The sequence below is a fragment of the Sitophilus oryzae genome, unplaced genomic scaffold (assembly GCF_002938485.1).
Source record: "Sitophilus oryzae breed Bouriz unplaced genomic scaffold, Soryzae_2.0 scaffold_1395_pilon_pilon, whole genome shotgun sequence".
NCBI lineage: Eukaryota > Metazoa > Arthropoda > Insecta > Coleoptera > Curculionidae > Sitophilus > Sitophilus oryzae.
Genome location: NW_022146054.1, coordinates 1154279 through 1164671, shown reverse-complemented (window position 1 = coordinate 1164671; position 10393 = coordinate 1154279). Strand labels below are relative to the sequence as shown.

The following is a 10393-nucleotide window of genomic DNA, read 5'->3' as shown; positions in this document are numbered from 1 at the left end:
TTTTAATCCTGCTTTTCTGCATCCGCAGGCTTTACCACAGTTGTTGATTTTGCATTTACAGGATAAAAATGCCAATAGGAATTTTGGAGCTGGATCTGTCAACGTTGTGACTGGAGTAATGCCTGTTTTTGTTTTCTTCCAACCCCATTCTTCGGCATCTTTGGTACAACCAGACCAATGGTCGTTACCTGGTGATAAGTTCGCAATGAATGTGTCTAGCACGACAATTATTTATAAATTAATGATACGCCACTGTTTCATGACAAAATTGAAGAAACTAAACTAAAAATAGTTTTAGTGAACCCTAATCGACATTTGATTTAGGAAAATCGATTATACATATATCATACTTACTTTACGCAAAACTGTAAAATGTCCAGGAATTTTGTGCATAAACGGTTGACTTTAGCGAAAATTTTCCTAGAACCATTTTTATAGGAAATTTTATTCTCTTTAATTTTGCTCTCCACAAATGTTTGCGAAAAACACATAATTTTCGAGATATTTTCAAAATACCAATTTTGGGCGCCATCTTGGCAAGATGGCGGCGCCGGCGGCATGTCTGGAAATCTGCATTTTATGGATTTTAGTTAGGGACCCCAAAACCAATAAACCTACAAATTTTCAATACTTTCGGACTTTTTTCCAAGCAGGCCTTTTTTGATCCCCAATGACTGAACTATATGTCACCGACAGTTTGCAGTGGACATCAATTATTACATACAAGTAATAAGCGTGCATTTGCGCAAGATGGCGGAATTCCATACCTAATTTATTTAAAAATTAATTTTTTGTATAATTTTTTTCAATAAATGACAAAAAAATGACAGAAAATTCAATTTACCTTGAATTAAAATGACTAAAACAACTGTCACTGTAAGGCATCCTTTCGTTGGTAAGATTATAGTCCTAATCATTGATATAACAATGATTTCTTCTCTCAACTTTAAGAGCTTTTGAATAAAAAATGAATGCGTTCTTTTAATACCATTAAAATAATCAAGCATCAAAAATAATATTCATAGTTCTTACTTTTTATAAATTTTATCATGCACGATCTATTTTTTAACGAATCCAAGCTGCTAAAGGACCGATTATTTTAAACAAAGAAGGAAATATTATGTTATATAGCAATACCTCAAATATTTCCGCAATATATTTCTAGTTATGTTAAAAATATGTTCTAAAAATATCAGTCATATTTTTTCTATTTTTAAAAGTAATATAAGCAAAGCAAAAAGAGCCAGCGATACTAAATTGATATTTTCATATCGTAAATCCCGACAAAAAGAATCCGTGTGTCATACTTTGACAAAAATAGATGTAATAAAAGATACAGTGTTTTCTTGTGACCTATTTGCCTTTAAAAATAAAAATGTATGCTTCATTTTTTATTCATTTTTTTTCAGTAAATTTATTACAATTTGACGTGGAAATTTGTTTTACATTTCAGCGTTGTATTTTAATTAACAACTCTGAAGTTATTTTTCAAAATTTAGTAATATATAAAGTGTTGAAGGTTTATTTTTGAAACTTAATTATTAAAGCCCCTGTATTCTAGGTATCACATTATAAATCTCTCATAGTTTCATGCATTTATTTGTAAACATGCTCGATTGGGCGATTATTTTAAAACAAGGTGCAAATTGCTCATCAGAAATTAGATTTTATTTCAGTTCAATAACATATTTTTGGTACTATAATACAAAAAGTATTTTAAGTTAACGTCTTCTTTTTCTACTAAGGCTGATCTGGATGGGGCCTACTTTGTTTACTCGGAATCCGAACCGCGGTCCTCGGCCATATCATTGTCAATAACCCACCGACTTGGCGATTGTCTAATCAACACTTACTCACGAGATATCCGCTCTCAATCAATCTTTAACCGGCGTGAATGAGCAGTATGTGTCAATAGATTTTACAGTCTTGCCATGGAACAACCGTCGCCCATCCAAACTGCTCGCATCGCCTAACGTCGCTTAACTTCGGTGATCTATCGGAAACCGGTGTTTTGGCGTAACTGGTTGCTCACGTAAATTGTTTTCTGTCATTTTTCGATGTCATCTGTCGAAACCTTTCCTGGCTCATTGGGTGGACTTTACTTAATGAGGAGTACTAAAATATAATAGCAACAATTACACACGTTCAAACTTGTACGTCCAAAAAAACTGTACTACATGCTTTTTAAGCAATCGATATACAGCCAGAATATGATTTTAGTCGACCAAAAATTTTTAATGGTACTACATGTTCTATCGTCTGTGAGCCGTTTTACATTTTTATTGGCTTTTATACAATTAAAACTATTTTCAATGCTATTTATTAGCCCTGTCAACGGCTAGCAATCGTAAAGGCGAAATAGCTTTTTAATGTTTAGGAAATTCTCCGTATAATTTTATTTTGATCCCACACTTCGTAACGCATTTGTCTATAGCATTTTCCTTTTTGCTTTAATTATTAATAGCCTTACAGTTGAGGGGTTGGAACCTTTGGTGTTACACAACAAAATAAAACACTAAATCACCACAATACCAATAATTAAAACTCAACATTTTTAATCATCTGCTGATGACATGGTTACCGAAACGCGCGTCCAGTGTAAAAGTAAAAGTGTTTTGGTCTATTGTGGTGATAGAGTGTTTTTATTTTACTATTAATAGCCATTGAAAAGCCAAAACATCATTTTATGGATTTAAAAAAGTCGATTTTAATTTTTATTAAATAAAACCTCATTTAAATATAAAGCTACGTCTATATATAACTTTTTACCTGTCAATCTTACCTGTTCAGTCAAAACCTATCAAATAAAACCTTGTGTATACCGGGTGCGTCTCAAAAGTGGCTCACCCCTATAACTTTTTTATTTTTTCAGATAAAACAACGAGATTTAGTATGTTAGTATATGACATAAATTGGGATTGATTGACGTATTCAATTGTTTTCGGTCACTTCCGGTTTCACCGGAAATGACTACAACTTTTGATTTTTAAATGGCACCCACGGTATTTTTTTACTTTATTCGATAGAAAATGACACTCTGAATCGAATGACATATCATACGTCAATTTTTGACATAGTCGCTCAAAAACAAATTCTATTTTAAATTTCAATCTAAATGCCATGGCTGTGTTAAAAACTAATTTTTAATCCAAGGAGCCTTGGAAAATAGATTTGATCGTCCAATGTTTTTAGTGCCTTGTCCTGGCCCGTTAAAAGATGCCCAAATCGTATTTTAATCATATCTCAATTTTTTCAAATGGAACGAGGGTGGCTCATTAGCATATTTGGAAAAACATTTTTACGAATAATTTGATACCACACACTTGGTATTTTGGGTCAAATTGTCGTTATATGAACCGCATGTTACAATTCCAAATAAACCATAGCTAAAATGTCAAAAGTTGACATATGATATGTCATTCGATTCAGAGTGTCATTTTCTATCGAATAAAGTAAAAAAATACCGAGGGTGTCATTTAAAAATGAAAAGTTGTAGTAATAATCAATCCCAATTTATGTCATATACTAACATACTAAATATCGTTGTTTTATCTAAAAAATAAAAAAGTTAATAGGGGTGAGCCACTCTTGAGACGCACCCGGTAGATGAAAAATCGGTCCGTTTTACTTGACTTAACTACATTAAGACGGAAGATCCTCTAGAGATCTGATGGAAAGATTCAATTTTACCACAAAACTGTCGTTTTGGCCCAGCGGCGGATACAGATGGGGGGCCCATGGGGCTCTGGACCCCCCTAAAAACTAAAAAATTAGTAAATTGTGTTAAATATTAGGCTTTTTTGTTAAAAATTGATCCTAAAAAGCCAATTATATATTACTTTTTCGATTTGGCCCCCCCTAAAATAAATTCCTGTATACGCCCCTGGTTTTGCCTACATTGAAAAAAAAAACAGCATCTTTAATAAGCGACTTTAAAAATCTACTATTTTTGCGTAGTTTCACAAAATAATGTAATTTTTCAAAATTGCTTAAGAGATATTTAAAGATTATTATCGAACGATCCTATTTTCACAAATATCTTTGCGTGTTTACGAATGAAATTTAAACCATTACAATTATTTTGATGTAAAATTCCATGTTTTTCTTCTTTTGAACTTCACTGAACATAATGGTATAAATTTACAATAATCGCTGGACAACAAGCTATCATCATAACAATAGTCAAGTTCAAAAAATCCTTTGGTTGAGGATCCTTCTTTGACATTTCAAAAATTGAAAATAGAAAATAAGGTCTGTTCAACGAATCAGGGAAGATTTCGACAGATGACATCTAATAATACAAATTACAGAAAATTCAATTTACCCTTGAATTAAAATGACAGATATCAACTGTAACTATCAGATATCCTCTCGCTGGACGAACTATATATTTCTTTTATCGATATCTATGACCTAAATATGTTTATTTGTTTAATAAACATCATGTGCATCCTTTCAATTAAACATATTTGAATTATGTAGGGATGAATTGACGAAATATATGGAGTCGAGAGGGGCAACGAGAAGTCAGGTGTTTAGTCTTGACCACGATGTTAAGCAAACCGACTGGACAAATATTCCGGGAATGTTACAAGAGAACTCGAACGACACGTGGAGGAGTGTCATCCGGACAGAAGGTGACACTCCAGCGGTCAAATCCGGTATTTATAAAGATATAGCTGTAAGTTCATGTACCAGAGCGATCAACAATGGTTAGATTCCGCGGATTTACCGTGCGGGATACGCGGGATCGACACATTACTACTGGGTAACCGAATCGATCGCGATCAGGTCAACCGCTTCGTTCGGAGCGGATGCGTCGACGCTCGGAACCCGGGGATTCCCCTGCAGCAGCCATTAAAAATAAATTAGAGAACAAACAAGGTTTGGATTGTTAGATTTCTTTCTGGCATGTTTCTGGCGAATATAAGAGAAGTGAAGAAAAGCGTTTAACTAATTGCTGTGGACAATTTCGTCAAATAAACTGCCGGACATAATTATCGGACAAGCAAAATTTTAGGGGTAAATTTAAGTTGAATATCTCTTGAACTAAAAAGATTTTGGGATGCGGTTTGGACCAGGTATTAGATGCATCTATTGTGATTAAGATGCAATGTGGTTTTCGAAAATATATTTAGCGAATTCTCGTATACAGGTTTTTTTATACGAGTGGGAAAATTTGGTTAAGAATCTTTTTTACCGCAAATTTACAATTTTTAAAAAATCGAAATTTTTACCAAGTACGACTAATTGGGCCTATGCAAAGCGTACAATGCCTTTTGTACCATTTAGGACCAAATGTATTTTTTGTATTTTCTTGAGATTTTGGTGCAGGATTGCATTCCCTAGTTGGCAATACTGTGTTAGAGGATTTTAAGATTACTTTTCTTTTTCTTCTTGTAAGTTTTAAATGTTTTAACTTTGATATTTGTCAAATCGTCATATTTCTCAGTGTAAAATATACTATTTTCAATACAACTACAGTGTTCAACATAAAAAAGGAATATTAACATGATGTATTTTTGTCGCGGTATTCAATACAAGGTAAAAATTGAATGTAATCGGCGAAGTAACTTTTATTCAATTCAGAATTGCCTTTATTGAGCAGAGTTTAAGAATTTATTAAATATCTAAAAACTAGTGATGGGTTAACACGAGCGAAAGATTCGCTCGAGTACTCGATATTGAAATAACCGACATCGCTCGATTACTTATGAACGAAGCTATGCAAGTGACGGGATTACGAGCGACGAACGCAAACGATCCTAGAATGAAATAAATTGAAATCCGATTTTAATGTGACATACTCGATAAAAAGCCGAGCGAATTTTCTACATACATTGCAGGTAGCAAATTTATACGACGCCGTATATATATTTATCCGTTGCGTATCTGAGGGACAACATTTTACGACCTACATCGACAATGCTTTGAAATAAAACTAAATCAAGCGATCAAGCGAATCGCTCGTCGCTTGCTACTTGCCATTCATTACTGAATGAATATGTGCCCTGCGCACGTAACTTACTGCTTGGCGTTAACGAGTACTTACAACAAGCGACGGACAAAAAACCGTATTTTTAAATACGAGCGATATTTCGCTCGAGTGATCGCTCGGTTATTGCAATCGCTTGAACCTCGAATACTCGATTATTGAAATTTATCGGTTTTTTCCATCGCTACTAAAAACGTATAGTTGGACGATTTCAAAATATTGTTAACCAGAACTAGCAAAAGAACATTTAACAATATAATACGCGTATTATAAGGGTAAATTTACCTTCTAAATTTTTAATTTTATTACTACTGATTCCAAATGCATAATATTTTATATTACATACCTTTTAACAAATATTTTTTTGGAATAAAACTAATTTATGATACATAATATGCATTTCATTGTCAAAATTTATTAAAAGAACATAACCTAACCTATATTTTTATACTTTAAAAAAAAAACTTCAGATCAAATACATTTATTTCTCATCTCGTTTTGAGTAGTATCACTATTATGGAAAACTAGGTTAATTATCATTCAAAATTACTCATATTATTTACTATTTCGATTATTTTAGCGCTAGTGATAACAGCTGATGGCAACCAAATGAGCAAAGTCACAATAGCCAACCATTTCAATCATTTTGGATCGTTTTATATAATAATATTATAAATTATTGATGTGCCTTACAGTTCTTAGTTTTGACTTAATTATTTAGGCCACTTGCACAGCTACTAGAAGACAGAAGGAACTTGAACTACAAGTATTAACTGGTCCTGTTAGGGGATGGGAAGGACCTAGTCTTACAAGTTTAGGTAATATACCCGTCTTGTCCTAGCCCCAAATTTATTGATATATTCTTATGGTTATTATATGAACATTCTTCTTTCTTTGCTAGGTGAGATCATCTACATGGGAAGTGTAGCAGTTGGATCAAATCATCACGACAGAATTTTTGTATTATTTCCCACCACATTAGTTATACTCTCAGTCAGTCATAGGTTAAGTGCCTTTATCTATGAGGTAAGCTTTAATTTTGCGTTTTTTTGTGATTATTTAATATAATTTCTTGTATATTTTATTATTGGTTTTATACACAGTATATAAATCAGGAAAACCATTGCATCAGGTCTTAAATTACAGAAGCTTACTGTAAATCTAAGTAATAAGCTTCGAAAATGGTTACTTATGCATCGTGCGATCGTTCCCAAACTAATAACATGAAAAATAAACAAACAAATTTTCAGTAGTAGGTAATTATACCGTATGATCGAAAATAACGGTGTCAAAGACGGCTGGGGAATAACAATCAATGATAATTTTGGCTGTTTTCAATCTCTAGATGTATTTTACTAAAAATTGACATAAAACTTTTGACATAAAAATTGACATAAAAGTTGACAACAAACTAACAAAAATAAACACTAATTCTAGTTCCAGGCACACAAATCTATTTCCATAAAATTAAGCCATAATTTTTATTAATTTTAACTTACCATTTAAATTTTTTTATTTTTACTCAATATAAAAATTAGTTACAACCTTCTTTAGACCAACTGGCAGTAAGCGCCAATAAAAAATAAAGAGGGGTACGGGCTAAGTAAATGACGTCTAGAGCTTAACCTCCCCAAAATTATTATCGATCGTCATTCCCCGCCCCGTTTGACGCTTTTTTCTATTATATGGTATAATATGTATACAGGGTAACTCGAAACTTGATATCTCGAAAACTAGAGAAGATACGAGGATAGTTAAATTATGGCAAAGTTGTGCATTGATATGCCGTTTAGAAACATTTAAAATTCAGGTAGTTTCGTAGATATTCGAGAAAAAATTAAAATTGAAGATTTTAATTTTTATTTTATTTTTCTGGCTTAAAACGGCCATTTGATAAGGCTAAAATAAAACTAAAAGCAAAATTTCATTGTCACTTTTCCCTAATCTACACACAACGGTGTTTTCAGTTTTGTCATCCGGCGTTTCGTCTTTTGACCACTATCATCAACTTTGTTTTTCTTACAGACGCCATATTAGAGATTTGCAAATCTAAATAGATAAATTCATTGCCATTCTAACGATGTACAAGTTATGAAAAATCGTTTTTTTTTTTAATAGACGGCTTTGGTTGCTTGAAAGAAAATCGCTACCATGTTAAAACTTTATTTTAAATCGAAACCCCTTGGTCTCGTAATTTTTTTCAATTGTATATTTGAAATATGGAATCAGAATAGAAAAAAAAACAATAATTGCTTTTTTTTCTATTCTAATTATTTATTATCATACTTTATTTGTTACTACGGTTTTTTTTCCTAAGGGAAAATTATTCCTTTCCACGGTCTTATAGTCACCCGCTTAGAAGACACGGACGGAGTAAAAAACGCCTTTGATATTAGCGCTCCTATGATCGACAAACGTATTGTCATCTGTCAGAGTCGTTAGAGGAAGCTGATCATTGGGTGGAAATCCTGACTAGGCAACAAGGATCAAGATCATCCGTCTCTTCCACTGTAAGCCACAAAGTGCTGCCCAGCCAGAGCTCAATACGTGCCTCAGCCGCCGCCGCACGTAAGTTAAAACTTTGTATCGCTTTACAGTTAAAAAAAACGAACAAATTTTTCGTTAAGCCCTGTATATAACGCTTTACCTGTCAGTTAAAAGGGAAAACCCTCTAGTGATCTGACTGTAGTTTTGTAGTAGGTATTCAGTCTTTGTCCCGTTAGGTAAGACGGATTTAAAACTAGAGCACACACTTGAAGTTTTACTTGAGTTTTATTAATTATAGCATTGTGTTTAGTGAATTTGAAAAGAAGAAAAATAATATAGAATTTTACTACAAAATTGTATTTATCGTTTAAATTTCATTTATAAACACGCAAAGCTAATTGTGAAAATCAATAACGTCAAGTCTCTAAACAATAATTTTCAGTTACAATATTTTGTAACTGAAATATTAAATTTTATGAGTCACTACTTATTAAAGAGACTGTAATATATTCATATTATTTTTTTTATCTACTTATATTTTTTTCAGTGTAGGCGAAAGTTTTGTTGTAAAACTGAATGATCAAGTCATTTCTCTAGATTATAGTCTTCCATCTTAATTCAGTTCAAGTAAAACGTCGTTTTTTTTTTCGTTTACACATATGGTTTTATTTGATACGTTTTGAATGATCAGGTAAAATGTTACGTGTAGACGGCTCTTTAGATATTTACGGAAATAATGGAAAAATTGTGTAATTGTGCAGATTTTATTGCATGCCTGTTTTGTTGTCTACATCAAAAACATCTAACTAAAGGGGAGACGATTCATAAAACACTATTAAATTTGTTTACAAGCATACATACTTTAACACTTTTATATAAGTTAAAAAGAAATGAAAAAAAAATAAATAAATAAATATGACAACTATGTTTAGTTTCGTTTATGTTTCGGTCTACAAGTGGCGTGCTGCTTTTTATCAGCAATCGTAAAACGTAATTTAAATCTAATTTTTTATTTATAATACACTAAATATCTGTCTGGTCCCTTAATCTGCGTGGCCTGGATTTTAATGCATGCGACAGAGATAAATATAAATGATCGGTTAACAGACAGAGAGACAAAATAAAAAGCAGAGTACAGTGTTGCCGGTTTTTACGTTTGTAGGAAAATGTGTGTAGAAAAAAATAAACTATTTTAAAGACACTTTCATGTATACATACTACTGAAATTGAGATAATATATCTAAGCTAAATATGATCTATTACAGCTATAGTAAAATGAGTAACTAATTGTGAAAAATAAAGTTCCAACCCTAGATGCAACAACCCTAGTGCGGTTTGAAATTTTGATGCAAAATCCGGCAATACCGCATAGAAGAAATGTCACAACCCAACTTCTATCTCTTTTTAGTGCATTTGATTTTTTTCTTAAGCTACATCAATCCACATCACTGTCGTACACGTTAAAATCCAAACCACGCAGTTTCGATGACCAGATCGTTATAATGTAATATAATATAATATAATTATTTCTTTATTGTACGAATAGTACATGAGAATTCAAAATTTGAAGTCCGTAAAAATCGTATAGGTATAATTTTATTTTCAAAAATGCTTTTTTGTAAGGACCTCCTTAAAACTTAAATTAGGTACACCACTGTTAAACCTAAAAAATACGTAAAAGTTACTTACCGCCGAAATATCAATTTGGGTATAAATATCAATGATCCACCTTTATGCAAACTAAACACTGGCTAATCGTCTTAGATATTCAAAAATACTTTAAACAGTTCCTTTGCAAAGAAAAACAGTAAAAATTACTTGAAAAACACAAAATTCACAAACACTGCGAAGCAATACTGTTAAACATAATTTGAATGGATCCATCAAAAGTGGGCGCCATTTTTACTATTC

At 32.3% G+C, this 10393-nt stretch overlaps 1 protein-coding gene and 1 long non-coding RNA gene across 2 annotated transcripts in view; both read left to right on the top strand.

The window, feature by feature from the left end:
• Nucleotides 1-10393, top strand: part of LOC115875729 (neurogenic differentiation factor 6-B-like) — a 17378-nt gene that overhangs the window by 4599 nt on the left and 2386 nt on the right. The window lies entirely within an intron of this gene.
• On the top strand, nucleotides 4660-8427 carry LOC115875731. Its single transcript, XR_004049046.1, has 4 exons — nucleotides 4660-4681; nucleotides 6717-6813; nucleotides 6897-7021; nucleotides 8313-8427. It is a non-coding gene; the product is annotated as an uncharacterized LOC115875731 (long non-coding RNA).